The sequence below is a fragment of the Hetaerina americana genome, unplaced genomic scaffold (genome assembly GCF_022747635.1).
Source record: "Hetaerina americana unplaced genomic scaffold, ioHetAmer1.1.p SCAF_33, whole genome shotgun sequence".
Classification (NCBI taxonomy): domain Eukaryota; kingdom Metazoa; phylum Arthropoda; class Insecta; order Odonata; family Calopterygidae; genus Hetaerina; species Hetaerina americana.
Genome location: NW_027286908.1, coordinates 3,794,194 through 3,813,985, shown reverse-complemented (window position 1 = coordinate 3,813,985; position 19,792 = coordinate 3,794,194). Strand labels below are relative to the sequence as shown.

General features: G+C 39.5%; 1 long non-coding RNA gene across 1 annotated transcript in view; it reads left to right on the top strand.

Annotated features, from left to right (window-relative positions):
• The window catches only part of LOC139691364 (uncharacterized), a 115,935-nt gene extending 97,192 nt beyond the window's left edge, over positions 1-18,743 (top strand). The window contains exon 3 of the long non-coding RNA XR_011701591.1: positions 18,697-18,743. This is a non-coding gene — a long non-coding RNA (uncharacterized lncRNA). The remainder of the gene's footprint in view (positions 1-18,696) is intronic.
• Positions 18,744-19,792: the final 1,049 nt, after the last annotated feature.

Genomic DNA, 19,792 nt, shown 5'->3' with positions numbered 1-19,792 from the left:
CTAGTATCTTCCTCGCATAAAATGAAAATCATATGAGTGAAAGAGGATCCCATCTTAACCCCCATTCCTAGCACTGTCCGTCACGACTCTCCATTCGCGAGACACACTAGATTCTCTCTATGAAGTCACACGTTTTATGAATATTCGATTTTAAATTAGGAGTTACCGAGTTTTGGAGCTGAAAGCAATTGCACCTCCCGGGATTTTAACCCCGTGACCCCGCAGTGCACAGTCTTCACTCGAGAGTGTCACGCCGTGTAAGCAGTTAACAGTGCAATGAATATTGTGGGCGATGGAAGAATTAACTGATGTTTTCTCGTCAGAGTGAACGCCAGTCCCTATCGTCGACCGGAATGATTCCGAAGGCATTTTAAAAATCAATCGCTACATTTCGTTTGACTTACCCTTCCTGGACCTCTTCCCACATAAGGTTGACACCTTCGACGCATACCAACGCCCTCCTACTTCGGAACGGTCACCAATAAAAAGAGTCTCTCACGGGATAGTTTGCTCCACCAGCAAGCAGTGCGCGCCTGTTCATCGATCACTGAAAGTTTCCACCACTGCTCGTCTTCCTCCTCTGACGTTGAACAATTAAACACGGTGAAATTGTTGAGTAATTCATTATAACAATGTCCATGAGGCCAACAATGAATCAATTTATTTGACTGTTGTGACCGATGTCTTAACGATGCTCTACGGTTGCCTATTGGAGTGATTGAATAACTTCAAGGGTGACCCCAAGGGTCATTATTGGTCCCAATGGGATATAATGAATTTCATTATAGCCTTAGTGCATATAATATGTGTAAATTAATATAATTAATATTAAACACACACATTCGTATATATATATATATATATATATATATATATATATATATATATATATATACACTCACATCTGAGACAGCCCTAGTGCGTATATATGCATACACACTAGGGCTGTCACTTTCCGGGGAAAATGGTATTATCTACCTGCTTTGGGGTGCATTTTGGCCTCTAAATTAGTGCAATTCTTTTCAACTTTATTGAATGGGACAAAAAAGTTAATAAAATAAAATAAAAATAGAAATCTTAAAAAATATAAAAACTTATAAAATTACTTTTGTTCGTCCATTAAAAATGCCTCCTCTCACTTAGAGGTTTTCTGAGTTCCGCGTGTAATTTTGTGTTCGTTATTGTTTTTTATGCATTTGAAACATTTTGAAACATCACCATCTTTTCTGTATTTTTTATTATATCTTGTTCCTTTTGTAATTATGTACAAAAGTCACACCCTTATTGTATGATTCACTATATACCTTTTCGTTCTCACTTATAGTTTTTCCAAAATAATGAAGTATCTTTCAATTCAATACTTCACAGTCGATGCTCAATTGACAACCTTATATTACGTAATCTGGTTAATATTCGTGAAATCGTTGAGTTGCGGATTGTTAAAATATCCACCAAGCCAACACTCATTGAATTTGGTTTATTGTTTCGGAAAATTAACTGCGATCAATGATTAATTACCCTTAATGATTGATTGATTGGATAATTACGCTTAATGTTCGAGTGATCGATTGAGAACGGCAAACGTGAGCATCTTATCCCTTTGAACTCAAAGGGTAAGATGGCCGTCGCGCATTCTCCATTCTTTCTCGCTGCGGTGGAATTTGAAGTTTTTGAGAGTCCCACGACGCAATAGAGCAACTTTGGCCCGCCTTTGCCCTTCAGCCCGCATGGTGGGCGGAGGGATGGTGGGGGATGGAGGGGGGGGGAGATATTCCAAATTGACACTCTAAAGGGACAACATCCTCTGGGATGAGGGCAGTTAAAGAGCGTCTGACAGAAGCATTCCTGTGGCGGGCAGGTTGTGTGAGATCTCAAGTGCTGATCATTACGGCTGGGTATATGCAATTGTAATCCCGGATATTTTGTCCTCAAATTCGTATTGTGTCACGTGATATTCCCTACTCTTGTGGACACGAATAGTCGGTGGGAAGAAGGTTTCCATAAATTATTTTTTTCCGGGTGGCCAGCTACCATTAACGTGGTTTTGACTTGATCACGTGAGGCCTTCAAGATATTTCCACTGGTACCCTGTAAGCCACCAATTGGGTGTGTGGCAGGAAGTGATCACATAAATACTCGTTATATTTCCTTCGCGTAAATCAGATCAATATTGATTCATGGTACATGAAAGTCACACTATTAAGTTGATAATATTACCAATCATCGGCTTGAACTAATTGATTTCGTTAAACGAACCAATTGATTTCGTTAACGTGAAAATTGAAGGCTCACTGTTACCAAGAAAGTTCGTTAAGTGTTTGGGTGCAAACAATACTGGTACCAATTTATGCGAAATTATATTTTATTAACATATGCTAAAAGTTAAATCTTAAAACGTGAACCCTTTACATGATTTAATTATCAAAATATTCTATGGTTTTTTGGGAACTAATAAATTGATTGATGGCTGTGACTATAATCTGAGAAGCTTATAGACAATTGCCAAATGTATTCGAATTAGGGCGCTATTTTTCCCTCCACGACAATATTATATATATATATATATATATATATACCCTCCCCGGACTACAACCTTGACGTGGTGGAAGGGCTTGTGCGTTCCGATGACCCCTAGAGCTGTGCTGGCGGGAGTAATAAAAAATTGCTCCTGGTAGGGTCACCCATGCCAGATAGGTCGAAGGTTAGGAGCCAGACGAAAGGTAGTCCACGCAGCGTCTGTTCCTCAGTGAGGCGGCTGCATTGGCGTCCGACCCCAGTGGGGCGGCCAGTAAGTGATGGTGTCACGTTTAAAACACTATTGAGGAAGGCAACGGGAAACCACCTCAATTATCATTCCCAAGAAAAATATGATGGACAATAGAGATATTTTGAGTCCTGGCAACCACGGGGCTCGGCCCAATCAGCCGTGTGTCTTGCCCGGCAGCGGGGGAGGCAAGGCTTCCGCGGTCGTCATCCCACGAAACCCTTGCAAGGGAAAACCAGCAGCAGCAGGACAGAAGACGCAGGAGAAGAAGACCAAATTAGTTAGAATAGGAACGTGGAATGTCAGGACAATGATGAGGACAGGGAAATTGGAGAATGTTAAGCGAGAGATGGAAAGGGGAAATATACATATTTTAGGTCTATGCGGGGTGAGATGGAAAGATAGCAGGGATTACTGGAGTGATAAGTATAGAATAATATACAGCGGTGGGGACGAGAGTCAACGAGGGGTTGCCATAGTATTAAATGAAGAGGTAGGAAGAAGCGTAGTCAACATAGAGCAGGTAACGGATATAATACTACTAGTGGAGATAAAAGCAGAACCGACGAACTTGGTTATTATTCAGGTATACATGCCACCGAGCAACCATAAGGAAGAAGAGGTCGATAGGATATACGATCAGTTAGAGGACATGATCGCGTGTGTTCCTGCAGGGAAACATTTGATAGTGATGGGGGATTGGAATGCGACGGTAGGCGAAGGAAGAGATGGTGATGAGGTGGGGGACTACGGTTTAGGCACGAGGAATGACCGCGGGGAGAAAGCAGTTGAGTTCTGCAGGAGACAGGGGTTAGTCATCACCAACACTTGGTTTAGACACCACAAAAGACGCAGGTATACATGGAAAATGCCAGGTGACTCAGGAAGATATCAGCTAGATTATATCCTGGTTAGACACAGGTTTAGGAACAGTGTGATAAATTCCCACAGCTTCCCGGGAGCGGATGCGGACTCAGACCACAATTTAGTTGTTATGAAATGTAGCGTACGTTTCAAAAAGATAAGGCAGGGGCGGCGAGTTAGAAAATGGAATGTAGACGCATTAAATGGGTTGAAAAGGAAGGAATAAAAACAGGCGGTGGAGAAAATCACGGAGGATGGTAAAGGGCTTAGTACTATCGAAGAAAAATGGGAAATGATCAAGGAAGGGTTGTCTAAAGCCGCAAAAGACCCTATTGGAACCGTTAACGCTAAAAGGACTAGGAAACCATGGATCACGGATGAGATGATTACAAAAATGGATGAGCGGCGAAAATGGAAGAATATAAATACAGAATTAGGCAAAATGAAGTACAAAGAATTGAACAATAAATTGAGGCGGGCAACAAATAAAGCGAAAGAAGCATGGTGGAAGACGCTGTGCGAGGATATGGAAAGTCTGCAGAGGAAGGGTGAAATCGGTGCGCTGGACAGCAAAGTTAAATCGTTATCGGGAAGTAAGAAAGGAAGAGTTATGCTAACAGTTAGAGATAAGGCGGGTAAGGTAATAGTTGACGCAGGAAAGATCCAAGAGAGATGGAAGGAGTATATAGAAGAACTGTATAGTAAGGAACTCAGACCAACAAAGTTAGACATTGAAAAGGAAAATGACGTAGAGGAAGACAGCTTAGGTCCAGGCATACTAGACAATGAGATAGAAAGGGCATTAAGGGAGATGAAACTAAATAAGGCCGTGGGGGTAGATAACATTCCCGTGGAACTTTTGAAATGCTTGGGAAAATGTGGGAGGAAGAGGCTATATGGGCTGATCCGTAGTATTTATGAGGAGGGGACACAACCAGGAGGTATTTGCCTGTTTCGTAGATTTCGAAAAAGCGTTTGATAGAGTGAATTGGGAAAAACTAATGAGTATATTGCAGAAAATAGGAATAGATTGGAGGGAAAGGAGGCTAATCCGCAACCTGTACATGTCTCAGACTGCTCAGGTGCGGGTGGGAAACGGGGAGTCAGGATGGGCAGTGTTAGGAAGGGGTGTAAGGCAGGGTTGCCCATTATCACCGTTGCTGTTCAACCTGTATGCAGAGGAAATGATCAAAGAGGCATGGGAAGAACTAGAGGTAGGAATGAAAAAGGGCGGGGAATTCGTAAAATCAGTTAGGTTTGCTGATGACCAAGCTTTAGTTTGTCAGTCAGCCAAGGGGCTGCAAGCATTGCTGAGTGAATTGGAAATTCAGTGCGACAGCTATGGGATGAGAATCAATAATAATAAAACAAAGGTTATGCGATTTTCTAGAAAGAAAAAGGCCAAGCTTAACATTAAAATAGGAGGGCAAAAACTAGAGCAGGTAGAACAGTTTACATATCTCGGTAGTGTTTTGGACCAACACGGTCAAAGTAGTAGGGACGTAAGGAGAAGAATTGCCCTAGGCAAAGAGGCTTTCACTAGGAGGAGGGAGTTGATGACAGGGACGTTGAGTAAGGATGTTAAGAAAAGACTCGTAAAAACTTTGATATGGAGCGTAGCTATGTACGGTGCGGAAACGTGGTCATTGAAGAAGGAGGATAGACGTAGATTGGAGGCTTTTGAAATGTGGGTGTGGAGAAGAATGGAGAAGGTGAAATGGACAGAGAAGAAAACAAATGAGGAAGTACTTGGTATGGTGGGTGAAGAGAGGGGTTTGTTGGGAGCAATCCTATGGAGGCAGGAAAAGTGGATGAAGGGGGTGTTGACCGGCAGTGGGATGTTGAAGGCTGTGATAGAGGGTAGAATGTTGGGCAAAAGAGGAAAGGGAAGGAACAGGATAGGGATGTTGGACGGGATGAAGGGAGGAAGAAAGTACTCAGAGATGAAGAGGGACCTGATATAGAGTAGGATGATGGATTTTGTGTTTTGTTAGGAGTAATAAAATATTTGTTTGGTAGTTATGTCCATCCGAAAACCTACCTTAACCGGTAGATTACCTTAAAAAAAAAATATATATATATATATATATAGCCGACCCCGGTGGCGGCGGGGTAACGTCCTCGTTTGCCATTCCAAGGGTCGCGGGTTTGATTCCCGCCCGGGTGAGTTTCCCTCCATCTAGGGCTTGGGTGTTTGTAAATGTGACCATTATTATCATTGTTAAAAGTTCGATGTAAAGGCCAAGATGTGCTGTTTTCGGACTAATACTGAATAAATAAGTAAAATAAATAAATATATATATATATATTTATTTATTTATTTATTATATCGATATATATCGATTATACGGAAACACTCACACGAGCATTATAATATTTGGACGGCACAATAGAACACAAATAAAATAGATAACACAAAAGGACACTCACATGGTAAATTGTTTAAGCTTTCGGCCTTCTACGAGTAAGACTTCTTCAAGGAAGCTTTTTAAGTGTTACTATTTTATTTGTGTTCAATTTTCCGTCCCTATATATATATATATATATATATATATATATGTATGTATATTCAGTCTCTCTTGAAGAAGGCCCCTGAGAGGGCCGAATGCTCGAACAAAATTACCGTGTGAGTGTCCTTTTAAATGTTTCTACTCTATTCTTTTGTTTTTTATTGTGTTAGCCCATTATATATATATATATATATATATATATATATATATATATATATATATATATATATATATATATATAAAGGTGATGAGGGAATGTGTGTTATTTTCACAAAAACAAAACACATTACAACATTTTAAAAATTATTATACGAACTGCTTTTTAATGGAAATTGCAAGTTAAATATTACTTTTTAGTGTTAGAGTTTACGGAAAAACTAGTAAGGAAAACACAGTATCAAATATTTCGAATCGATATATCTCCCTATAGTAACTGAAATATGTTTTGCAATAATCATGCAAAAACGCTCGATAGTCAAATATGTACATCAGCCAGAACACCCCCCGCCATGCACCTTTGAGGCGGCGTATGTGTAATTGTGTAAATATAGATATTAGGAGGTGATTTGGTGACATTTTCTCAGTGACAGCGTTTAGCTTGTAGGTTATTTACTTATCTATTTGTCTAAGTTTCATATCTAATCCTTTACTGTGATTCTCATTTCTACGTAATATTTTCTAGTATATAAATAGGGTTAACTCAGTTGGATCGACCCCTGCGACCCTTCCGATGATTAAGTAATGAGGGGCTCATTAAGGACGCCCTAGAGTTGGTCTCGATTCTCACGTGCTGGAACTGAAATCTCGCGAATGGCGCGAATCCTGAATACGATAGTTCTTCGACGCTGATCTTCATGAACAGAGCTGGTCCATCAGTCAAAATAGTCTCGAAAGATAAAATATTGAGGATGGAGACTGAAGACCCATTGAAGTACGGCCTCTTAAGACTTAAGGGTAGGCAGACCACCAGATAAGCCCGGACGGAAGGAAAAAATAACAATGATAATGTTATTAAACTATTTTGGAGAAATTTGGCTTGGGGAACAATGGAATTGGTTGAAACTTGGAGCTGGAGAGGAGAATGGTGAATCAGAGGAAGAGACAAGAGTGATGAACGAGAAAGTTGGTATAAAGAAGAAGAAACAGGACAATACGTAGAGAATTCTACGGCAAAGAAGTAGAACTAGATAGAGTGGGCACACCTTTAGGGACAATGGATGAGTTAATAATAAAAGGGAAAAAAATTGCCGGAAAGATCTCGAAAAGGAAGTATCTTAGTATTTTTTGGTACAATGCAAACCACGAATAGGGTGTGTGGCAGGGGGTGAATACTCGTACACACCGGACTAATTTTTGACCCGAATATTTTTGCCTCAACCACGGTCGGACGACGTTATTTTGATGCCTTATCATTTGTCGAGAAAAATTACAATTTAAATCTATCTGTTCGACACTTGATCTCTCTAACTTTGTTGACATTATATCTCCTACCATAGTATGTTAGGGTTAATAATAGATTTTGGCTAAAAATCAGTGCAATAGAAAGACATCCTTCCAATTACTGCAAGAGATTTAATCTGTAATTTAACCTTTGCTCCATTGAGTGATTCCCAGCCTAACTCCTCTAATATTTTGGCTCCGCTACTAAGTTTATCATAACGAAGTTTTACAAATCTAGCCCCTCTACGCTGCACGCGATCCAATTCGACAATTAATCCAACTTTATGAGGGAGACCCCTAGACAAGTGAAAATAAGACAATTCAAGAAGGACTTAAAGTAACAGTGAAACTATCACAGGCGGTGAGAGGGAACTAATACTTAATAGAAATGAATGTAGAGCGGCAGTAACAACCAATATTATGACTGCAATACTTCTAAATGAAAGAAAAACTCTTATGTCTACACCATAAGAAAAGGCCAATGAGATTCAGTCTATTTCCACGTGAATTAACGTCAAATCGGTGCAGATTTTGCTTAAATCCATTAAACTATTGACTTCCAGGGGCATTCGAGTTTCCTCCGCCAAAGAGGGCCGGCAAATGGATTAAACATTCGCGCCCGGAAGTCCGAGAACGATTCGACCCTTCGACCGGTCGTCGTTTCCCACCTCACAGTTGCAATGGGCGCTCATAATATTTTCCGGTGGATTCATACCGGAAGTCGAGCGGCAGAGGTGTTTTCCCAGGGTCCCCCCCCCTCAGTGCGGAGGGGGGTGGAGTAGTTCCCTCGTTACCCCAGTCCCCCACCCTCCCTCGATTCGGCCGGTCCGCTCGCCGTTTGCCGGAAATGACCGTCGTCGAATCACGCAGAGCCGAAAGGTCGTTCGCTTCCCCATGCCTCTGGAAGATGTGTGGCTGCACTCGTGACCGTCCGAGGGCAACAGGTCTCGTGTTACGAAATTCGGGGCGGAGTAATTAATGGAAAGGGTGTGCTTTGATTGGCCATGGAATCTAAAATTACATCTGCATTAATATCCCGCAAAACACCTTTAGGGCGTCCGGCGGGGGGTGTTAGGTCACTGGACACAAATGCACAATAATCACATCTTCACCGATGTTAGTTCGAAAATGCTAATGGAAAATAGCTAGTCAACACGCAAGAAGGTACTTTCATGCAAACCATATCCAGAAACAGGACGGCATTCAAATTATGCGGGAACTATGGTTATAAAAATGGATATATTTAAAATGCATTCAGGATATCGACTATATATATATATATATATATATATATATATATATATATATATATATATCAGAAGGAAGGGAGGAGGGAGGAAGAAAGTACTCAGAAGTGAAGAGGGACCTGATGTAGAGTAGGAGGTTGTGTTTTGCCAGGGTCCACAAATTATTTAATTAATAATTACGTCCATCCAAAAACCTACCTTAACCGGTAGATTACCTAATTATATATATATATATATATATATATATATATATATATATATATATATATTACATTAGAAAATTAATATTTAATTAAAAAATTAAATATATATATATATACCCATAAACACAGTAATCAACCCGAAGGTCGGTTTAGTAGGTGATGGTAGAGATCACCCAGTACTAAGCCCTATTTGGCGTCTGAAAATTCACACATCAGGGTAGGGGGGCCAGTTCCTTTCCCTGTGCCGGTTATGGTTTCCCAGGAAGATCTGGTACCCGAAAAATGGGAATCCTGCCCTGGGAATCGAACCCGGGACCCTCCGGTCAGCAGTCCAGTGCTCTACCCCTGAAATATATATATATATATATATATATATATATATATATATATATATATATATATATATATATGGATATGATCCTATTGTCCTGTCAGTCTGGTTAGCCGATGACCAGCCACCGTTCTAGGAATTGCAGGATCTTCCGGTCGTGATGTCGTCGTCATTGACGTCGCGTCAACTCCATCCTGTCCATCTTTGGCGATCACGAGATGGAACCGCTATGTAATTCATTAGGCGTTGTGGTAGCCTTAGTGGCTGGGATAGGCAGTAGGAACCGGGGTTGGATTCCTTAAGACTTGGGATATCCCACCCGCTTCATCCAAGCACTGCCATTTTTCGTTCATCAGACCTTCCAGGTAAACCGAACAGGTAGAGAAATAGGCTCCTTTAATACAATACGAACCCGATCACTCTTAGCGGTTGGATTACTGTAAACTAGTTTAAGTTAATCGAAAGTTATTAGTCCGGTCGGGATTTGGGTCATTTAAATAACAATCCCTGAATATCTTATAAATTGAAAGTCTTGGTTGATTTCGTCTAATTTCGACCAATTGAACAGCATAGTAACAGGTTTAAAATCGTAACAGTATGACCGCTGGGCTTATTTACTTCCCATTCGAGGGATGTGGCTTTAAAAGTATCAAAGGTCTCTCATCTGCCCTTGACTGCGTAAGAACTAAAGTAATTTACTGGGAGCACGTTCTGTTTTATGTGAATATTTAGAACTAAAAAAAATCAACAAATTACCGGTTGCCATTGGCAGTGGGCGAACTTGTTTACTTCGAGGGCGGTCGCATTTATGATTCCTTTTCTGCTAATTAGATCGGAGGAAAACATTTCGCTCAAGCACTATTACCAGTTCCTTACTGGAAAAGAAGTATTTCCAAAAACATAAAAAAATAATAAACCCAAACCGTAAAAAAAAACAGTCCACACTTCCTACGCTTAGTATTTCGACTGTCCATAGATGGAGCGCATGTGGTGCTTCTTAAAGAGAGGCGAAGGAAGTGAAGGACGAAGCGGCGCGTATAACGGCCCTCCTTTCGTTTCCCCACTTCCCCAAACCCCCCTCCCCCCTCAACAAATCTCTCTTATTAATCCTCCTCGTCACTATTGTTAATATTTTATCTTTCCCATTTCCAGTTCGTCCGTACCAACCCACACCGTTACGCTTCCGCATGTTATTTCACACGCGGAGAGGCGACACCGTCGCCCCACACGCATCTGACAAAACGTAACGCCAAAAAGGCGGCCGTTAGGAGAGATTAAAATTTCAAAAAAAAAAAAGAAACTTAAAAAAATAAATCGAACAAGTGAAACGCACCGCCCGAACGTGCTCTTAAACTTTCTTGTTCCTTCTAAAATGCGTGAGAGAGAGGAAAAAAAATTAAATTTGCCCACGCGGTTGTTTATCGTCCTCCACCTACGCGATAATTTTCGAGTTCTCCCGAATATTAATTCCGACCCCGTCCGACTCAAAGGAATCCCTTCGCCCACTTGCACGCGTGAAAAATCTCGCAAGCGAGCACGCGTCTCCTACTCTTTTCTCCCCCGCCCTTCATTCCCATTCCTCGCCATTCCTCTCCCAACCGCGTCCGTGTGTAAACTGGAAGCGAAGGCTCTCTCTCTCTTACGTCTTCTCTCTCCCCCTCCATCCCTTTCTCTCCGCCTATGGAAATATGTTACGAAATCTGGTCCTTCCTTCCATCCGTCCAACCATTCGCAGTCATAGCCATTAGTGTGACTGGGAAATCGATAATTGCAGCATGAACTGCTTCCGCGATATTCTCCAAGAGGTTCCTAGGCGATAGTATCACATTCAATAGAGTTTTATTTTTTCGTCATTTCAATTGTCGTTGGACCCAAATGTATGTTTGCATACGGGAAAATGTTAGTCCGGATTGTGTGTTGGACTACTGACTGGAGGGCCCGGATTCGATCCCTGGGTATCCTCAAGTTCTCCCGAGCTGTGTGATTTTTCTGGCTGTAGAACTTACTGGGAAACCATAAGTGGATCACAGGGAAAGGATCTTACCACCCTAATGTGTGAATTTAATGCGCCGTCGGGCACATTACTACATCACATTAGTACTGGGTGAACTCTACAATCACCTACCAAACCGACCTTCGGGTTGATTACTGTGTTTATGGTTTTGTACATGTATATATTATTTTATATATATATATACCACGTGGTACATATATATATATATATATATATATATATATATATATATATATATATATACACACACACATATATATATATATATATATATATATATATATATATATATGTACCACGATTGTACGGAAAAACTCACACGAGCGGCACAATAGAACACAAATAGAATAGCAACATTTAAAAGGACACTCACATGGTAAATTGTTCGAGATTTCGGCCTTCTCAGAGGCCTTCTTCAAGTTAGACTCCCGATCTATTTATACATACATATATATATATATATGTGTGTGTGTATGTTAATCAACTCTTTTCTAGCCTTCTCTTCCGTGAGAAAGGTACCTTGGACCACCGAAAATACGAAACCGAGCGAGTTTCTTTTCTTTTCTTGTGTGTTTCTGCGTTTTTGTGCTGGTCCGCTAGTGGTCACTTCATGTACATTATATACATATTATTATATATATATATATATATATATATATATATATATACACACACACACACACACACATATATGTGGATGCTCATGTATGTATGTGTGTGTGAGTGATTATATACGAGTATATATATATATATATATATATATATATATATATATATATACACACACACACACACATATATGTGGATGCTCATGTATGTATGTGTGTGTGAGTGATTATATACGAGTATATATATATATATATATATATATATATATTTTATTTCCTCGTTCCAACGTCCCTCACCCCGCTGACCTCTCATGAGAACTGAAGCGTCGTCATAAGTGGGACTTGGGTTTCCTTTTCCTTAATCGACTCGACTGGAGAAAGTCCGGGCATGGGACGTGTTCTCCGCAAAAAAATGTTACTCTGGTATAAATGCTAATTCATTTCACTTTCGAAAAACGCTCCCGAAAATGGTTTCTCATATTTGTCGTCGGAAGGGGGGGGGAGAGAGAGAGGGGGGAGGTTAGTGTATTTATTTTTTCAATCGGAAAGCCGCGTTTGGTCCGAAATTTAAGAGGTGACAAACGCTATTCTATTACAATGGTTCTTATAATTCACTTGAGTGGATCGACACTTCCTTTTGTCGAAAGCTCCGTAAACTCAGTGGATGGGGCTTTATTGCGGAGGGATAAGAAAAGGGTATATTAATGCGCGACCCTTCCCTTCTTCACAATTTTCTTTAGGGGAAGGCGAAACTGGAAGAATTGTATGATTCGAGGTTGTCGCGGGAAGCTTATTCTCTTGTTCCCCTGAAAAAAACACTCGATTTTTTTATATCCAAAATTTTTTTAAATCCCTCCACCTCACCTTATATTCCATTAAATTTCCCTCAACTTTCTTTCTCTTTTCCCCGTCCCTGTCCATTCCTATTCCTGCCCCACTTGTACCTTGTTGATCACACTCAACTGACGAACTCTCCGCATCTTAAAGGAAGTATTGGAAAATCACCCAGAAGTGATTTTTTAATACAATACGAAACGACTCCACGATGGGTAGCCTTTAATACATCAGTTTCGTTCCTACTCTCTCTCTCTCTCTTTTCTGCTAATTATGGACATTTCGGGATTTTGTACGGGGTGTGATGTTGGACAGCGCGTGATTTCGGACAGGGTGTAATGCTGAGCCATGAATGTTGGTACTTACTTAGTATTTTCTTTGTTTACCATCGTAAGCAACGGCTTAGTTTTAATTTTTTATTAATTTGGAATATGTTGGTGTAGAGAAGGGAAATTTGTTTTGGTGATACAGCAATATTAGATGTTCCTTACAATATTATTAATTCCTTTAACATCAATTTGATTATATTTTGCGATAAGAGGTTGTATTTGAGATCTTCGTGTAATTGTTTTGAGTTATTTTATTGTAATTCTAGGGACTTGGTGTGCTACCTGACAATTCCTATATTCACGCGTATTTTAATATAATAATGATTTCCCCAATAGTGTCTTATCCTTTCATATTTCTTTCGACTTCGTCACCCTTATGTTTCATACACTTGACCTTTTACTTACTATATTCGTCTGTCAATGTCAGTGGCGTTGAGTGCATTTAAGCAGTTTAGTGAGGTACTCCTTCATTATTATCCACGTATATACAGCCCGGGGTGCGTCTTTGTTTACGACGACTTCATTACAATCTTCGTCTTGCCTTCTTACTTCATCTCGCAACTACCATTTGCCTTCAGATCTTCTTCAAAATCTATCTGAAGCCATTGTTTCCTAACCACTTAAACCTTGCAAGTTGTAAAGCCATGTAGACATCCTCTGTCATTCTTTTTCTTGTGATCCGAGCGAACTAATTTACACATCAACGCAGAGGTGTGCAGGAAATTACAATTTTATTCACCGTATTAAAATAACTATGTTCAAAGAACCTCAGACTGAAAGCACTCCAAGATCAAACTATTACTGGCTTATATATATATATATATATATATATATATATATATATATATATATATATATATATATATATATATATATATGTTTATGTATATATATGTATATATATGTATATATATGTATATATATGTATATATATGTATATATATGTATATATATGTATATATATGTATATATATATCCCTGGAAGAGGCAATAAAAGAAACAAATGAATAGGGTATCAAAGGAGGCAAGGAATCAACTTGCTCCGGTTTGCTCCGGACATTACAGTAGTGGCGGAAACACGAGAGGACCTGCAAGCGACTCTAAGTGATATGGATCAAGTACTGGGGGAAAATAATATGTACATCAGCAAGAAGAAAACTAAAACCATTGTGTGTTGAAGAGAGAAGCTGATTGCAGATATCACAATTCGAGGGGTGAAACTATATTGAGTGGAATTCTTCATCTAATTGGGCAGCAGCAAACATGGGATGGAAGAAGTTCGACCGATATCAAGCGAAGAATAGCCCAAGCTAAGAACGATGAATTCATGAAGAAGAGGCATTTACCGTGTTCAAATAACATAAGACTGGAAACAAGGAAGCAATTCGCCAAGACTTTCGTGTGGAGCATGGCGCTCTATGGTTCCGAGACTTGGAACATCGGAAAAGTGGACCAGCGAAGAATAGGAGCATTTGAAGCATGGTTCTGGAGGTTAATGCTGAGGATTAAATGGACAGACAAAGTAACGAACGAGGAAGTATATAGAAGAGCAGAAGAGGATAGGACCATATGGAGAACTCTACGGCAAAGAGGAAATAGATTGATCGGACACATATTGAGGCAAAATGGATTGATTAGGAATATAATATAAGGGAAAATAAAAGCGAAGATTCCGCGGGGAAGACCAAGAGACATTTACATAGGAAAAATTAACTAGGACGTAAAACAGAGAGGGTATTAAGGATTGAGGGCATTGACTAAATAGAGTAGAATGTTGGACTGCAGTAAACCAATCGTAGGATTGAAATACTGAAGATGACTAAAACAACGGGCTCAGTATTTCGCTAACATGATGTGCTACGACGATATAAATAGAAATGGCGTCAACAATGGCGACAGTCGATCAAACAAACAAGCAAACAAATATGGCGGTGTGCTTGATGACGCTATCGGTATCTCTGGAAAAGTATCTTTCTCCACCATCCATATAACGTTTGCTTCCTTGAGTATACCGTGAGAAAAAAGACGTGCGATGTATTTCTTCGATAAAACACTTGAGGAAAATGTCTTAGACCTCAAAAGGGATGCTTTGTCCTTCTGACGTCTTCCCAAGGGGACGCCGGATAAACTCCGCCCTTGCTGCCAGCGATTTAAATAGGCGTGAAATTACGCGCCGTTATCGTTTTGCTGGCGTCGTCAACTCGATTTTCACGGCCTTAGGAATGGTGGGGACGTGTGCTCTTGCTGGATCGAAATCCGATCCCTCGAGACAATGGAGGCGGAAGGGTTTTAAAACTCTTATCCCGATCGCTTGACCGTTTACTCATTATCGCCGCTCCATCTCCGATCTTCCATCGTCGCGATAGAAGAAAACATCTGCGATACGGAAAGCGCAGATCGCGGCGATGGAACGAGATTCCGAAGCAGGAAGGAGACCTAGAGTGTAATTTTGACGCGACGGGGTCGGTCTAACGCCAAGGCCAACTAATAGGTGACAGCGAGGCTAGGGTGACTAGTACCTAGGCAAGAAAGCCATGAAAGTAACACGTTCGTACTGTTTTTTACCCAATACTGATTATGTTATGTGATGCAAAACATGTATGTATATATATAAACTTTGATCAAAAAATTTATACACAGGAACACAGAAACAGAGAAACAACACACTCAGGTCGACGTTTCGACGGCACCGCCATCATCTTCTGCCAATGCCAATTTTATTTTCTGGGAAGCCCTCGTGTGTGTGTGTGTGCATATATATATATATATATATATATATATATATATATATATATATATATATATATATATATATTACGTTTACCTGATACGTGATATCAGGGAAAGCAGTTCAGGGCTGCCGAAGTAGTTATTAGGATAATGAATGACTTTTTACATCTTTTTTAAGCCTCGGATCGGGAAGATTATACGTGTAGATACAGGACGGAGAGTGAAAGAGCATCATTGTACATTTGCGAAAATAGACTACTCCTCAGTTTCTTCAAAATAATGTATTGAACTGTTTACAGTTTTGAGATGTAGACGACATCAGCCAAAGAAGGAATGAAATAGGAAATAAATGGAAGGAACACGATTTTTCAAAGACATCTTTTAGTTCCCTTGCAAGCCAACTCTAGGGTGTGTGGCAGAAGGGGGGAAGTTCGATTTTTAAGTGAGCGAATATTTAATTTTCATTCGCGTGAAGCCGTATAGGAGAGGCTTAAGGAGAGAGAAAGAGGGGTATTGTGCTATTTATGAACTGCCTTGTTCAAGTTTGGAGATATGTATATAGTTTACTATCTGTCAATACGCCAAGACCCTTGAATGAGAAGAGATGCTTAAGTTGAATGAAAAGATTGGTTTTGTCCAAGTTCGAAGAAAAGAAAATTTCTTATTGAATCAAAGGCGATGTGGGAAAATGAATATCACACAGACTCAAGTGCCTTGTAAGAAGGGTGAGGTGAAATCTTATCTATGAAGGCGGTGAGTCGCTCCGGTTCCTTGGATGTGTGAGGTGTAGGGCAGGAAACCTTTTTTGGAGTGTGAGGGAATCCCCCTTTCTTCCCCCCCCACTTCCACAAGAGAGGCCCGACCGCTAACGGAAAAAGGAAGATAAAAAGGCATAAAAGATATTTGCCCGCACATGCGTGTAACGAAGAAAGTAAATACAGGTGGTTACCCGGGGAGGAGGAGGGTGGTGGGGATTCGGGGGGGGGGGAGGGGAGGTGGGAAGTGACCGATTTGGGAGGAGGGTTGAGAAGCGGTCTCGCCCACCTTTCAAAAAGGAACAGTTTCGGAGGGGGCCGTCGGGTGGGGTCGGGATAAAAAAAGAGAATGTATTTGTGTGTGTGGCGTTGTTGGTTTCCGGGGAATCGGGATAGTGTTTTAAAAAAAAAACCGCGCCGCGCTTCCGCGAATCCCGTCGTCGCGAGATATGAGCGCTTTTTGGCCGTTGTCGTGGTCATTTGGAGTGCGATGCTCAAGTGTTTCCTGTGGGTCTACCATCGATATAAATTAAATACCGAGGCGGCGACGATACATCGATAGGTTTCCTGTGCGACAAACTATTTTGGGAATATGGGATACAACAAGTAATCTATCTTCCTTATTAAAAGGCGTTTTTACTTTTCCACAGATTTTCCACTAAATATGTGGAAAAGTGCAAAGTCCTTTTAATGTGGATATGAAATTCTTCCACGAAGTGAAGCCTGAAACTATCGAATATATACAACAAGTAATGTCGAAAAACATTGACCATATGGTCGACTGTATGGTCACATTGAATATATCGCCCATTTCATCAAATATTACGTTGTATCGATAATAGTATCATATCGCTGATGTAGAGAATAAATAAATATATGATATATATATATATGATATATATATATATATATATATATATATATATATATATATATGTATACACATACATATATAGTATATATAAGTCGATGATAATTATCGACTATTTATAATATCAAGGTTGGAATGCTCGTTGCGAAAGAAATCATGTACAAGGCGTCGAGGTTTATCCTCGGCGATACAGACATTGTGTCGATGTATAGAGAATCCCTGGGTACGAAAATCACGAAACACGTCTTACTCGAATGGCTGTCAAATCCAAACTAACCTTTAAATCAGTCTGACATTTGTTTCACCGTCGTTTGATAGATGGCAGCACACGATGATAACATAAACTTCCCTCAGGAACGCCCTTTGTCGTCAAACACGGGTACTTATTTAACCGCCCTTGTATATCGAGAAAAATCTACCATATCGGATATCGAATATATATCGTCCATTTCATCATATTGACCGAACTGTTATGTGGTTAATTTAATAATTTTGCGTCATTTATGTAAGAGTGGCATGTACAAAACATGGCAGAGTCGCTAGAAAAAAATTTGTAGGGGTCCTAGGAGAGTGCTTTGAAGAATTTTAAGTGTTTGTACAAATCTGTTCCATAATTTAAAAAAAGTTACTGTTGCGGCATCTCCCGCAGTTTCTTTGGAATTTGTCAAAGTGAAAACACCATAAGTGTTTAAAGTTGGCTTTAACCTCGTGGACTGTGGCGCCTTGCGCACGACTACGAATGCCTGTGACATTGTATGTACGGTATTTCGTCACAACATCTTGTTTCTTTAAAAGCCCCAAAATTTCAGAGTTTAAGAGGACGCCTCGGTAGCTTAAGTGGCTAAAGCACTCGATCGGATATTGAGGGATCTGGGTTCGAATCCCAGTCAAGGCGAATGATTTTTACCCTCTGAAATTGTTGCACTAAAATTGCAGTTAAAAAGCCGCTATTATGATATAGCTGTTTGAAATATGTCGTTCGTGTGTGATTCTCGTATTGACAATGTTTTTCATTTCCTATTTTAATGATTTAGGTCGATGTATCCATTAAGTTGACTTTTTTTACGTCGTTTTTTCTTACTTTTCATTTTCCTGCCTGTAATAGAAAACCCTTTTGAGCAAAACACGTATTAAAATGTATGAAAAAGGTCATCAAATTGGTTGGCAATGACAAAAATATTTTGAATATTTTACAGAATGCTTGGGGAACACCGGCGCCATTTAATGGATGGAGGGACGGCCCACCTATATGAAATGTCTGCATATAAGGTATATAAATTACATTTTTATTGGATTTTTATTATGTGTGTAAATATATATATATATACTATATATATATACTATATATATATATATATATATATATATATATATATATATATATATATATATATATATATGTATATACACACATTTATATGGATTCTGATGATGACGGCCGTTGAAATGTCAAAACTACATATGTGAGTGTCCTTATCTTTGTGTTTCTGTGTTTAAATGTTTTAATCAATGCTTTTATATATTTGTGTCGCGGCCGAAGAGCGTTCTGTTCATACATATGTATATGTATATATATATATAATATATGTTATATTTAAATATATATATTATATTTTCGATCAACAGAAGGACTTATTAATTACAGCGGGCCATGAAACGCATTTTACGAATATCTCAGTATCTCATTGAGCTCTTAACAGCAGGTAAATAAACTTCCCTCCATTTTCATTGATTGAGTTCGCCGAAAACATTTAATAGAAACTAGAGGGACAATTAGGAGAGAGCGAGTGTATCTATATTTAATATTATTATTCTGTTTCGAAATAATAGGAAGAATGATGCGTTTAGCTTTAAATTGAAAAATATCTAGCGTAAGAAAATATGTGTTACAGTCAGGATAGATCTCTCTTCGATTCTCTAGAAATGGATATTAATTAAATTTCACTTTACAAATTTATGTGATTGCATTTTGTCAAGGATACGTAATAATTATAAGATATCCATTTATATAAATTTTCAAAGACTCATGAAATATTAGGGTAAATAATCACATCAGCTGTTATTCTAACTACTCCAGAGCCATCACCGATATCTTCTTTTAAATAGAAACCCTTTTGTGTTCAAGGTTGACTTCTTCAATGGCATGTAAAGTTTCAAAGCTCTCCGCTCTTTTTTTTAAGTTTTCAGCGGCTGAATCGACGCGCGACGAGGTTTTTTTTCCTGATGCGACACAATATACGCTTTCTTGCCGGGACAACTATTTTTTTCACAGACCCCATTCCCGGAAAAATA